Below are 923 nucleotides of genomic sequence, written 5' to 3' on the forward strand. Positions count from 1 at the left end.
TACAATTCCGCCGTCTTGTCCTTGCCGAAGTGCCCAGCACTGGGCGCGTCGTGCAACTGCTGCAGGACTTTCGCTCGGAGTTCGTCTCCAAGCACGTAGAGCACCCCTTTGCGGGTGAGCAGTCCGTCGCGTATCTGGAACTCGTCGTCCTTCGCTGTGCCTCTTCGCACCTCCTCCATCTTGGATTGTGCGAAGGTATCCGTCTGCAGCGCGCGACGCACCACGTCCAGGTCCACGGTGGCTGAAGCGCATGCCCACGCTGTCGGTGCGAAAATGTGTTTGGCCGCCACCGGTGCCGCTTCCTCGAGATACTGCGGTTTCCTGGATAGTGCATCTGCCATGACGTTGTTGTCTCCCGGGATGTATTCTGTCCGGAAGTTGAAATCCGCGAAGAACTCCGCCCAGCGGATGTGTCTTTGGTTCAGGAACCGCGCCGTGCGCCAGTACTCCAGGTTCTTATGGTCCGTGCGGACCTGCACAGTGTGTCTGGCTCCGATGAGGAAGTGCCGCCACGCCTTGAAGGCTGCATGAATGGCCAGCAACTCCCTGTCCCAGATGGTGTAGTTCTGTTCCGACTTGCTGAGTTTCCTGGAGTAGAATGCGCAGGGCCTCCAGTTCCCTTGCGGATCTTGCTGCAACAGGACCGCCCCCACCGCTCAGTCCGAGGCGTCCGTTTCAACCCTCATTGGTTTGCCGGGGTTTACGTGTAGCAGCTGTTCTTCGGATGCGAAGAGACGCTTGAGTCTCCGAAAAGACTGTTCCGCCTGGTCCGTCCAGGTGAACTTCTTCTTCTTGGAGCTGAGGGTGTCCGTGATAGCCGCCGTCTCCTTCGCGAACCCCTTGATGAACTTGCAGTAAAAGTTGGCGAAGCCGACGAACTTCTGGACCTCCTTCTCAAAATCTCAAATCTTTATTACGGTCAT

This window comes from Podarcis vaucheri (genome assembly GCF_965113315.1).
Source record: "Podarcis vaucheri genome assembly, chromosome: 2".
Taxonomy (NCBI): domain Eukaryota; kingdom Metazoa; phylum Chordata; class Lepidosauria; order Squamata; family Lacertidae; genus Podarcis; species Podarcis vaucheri.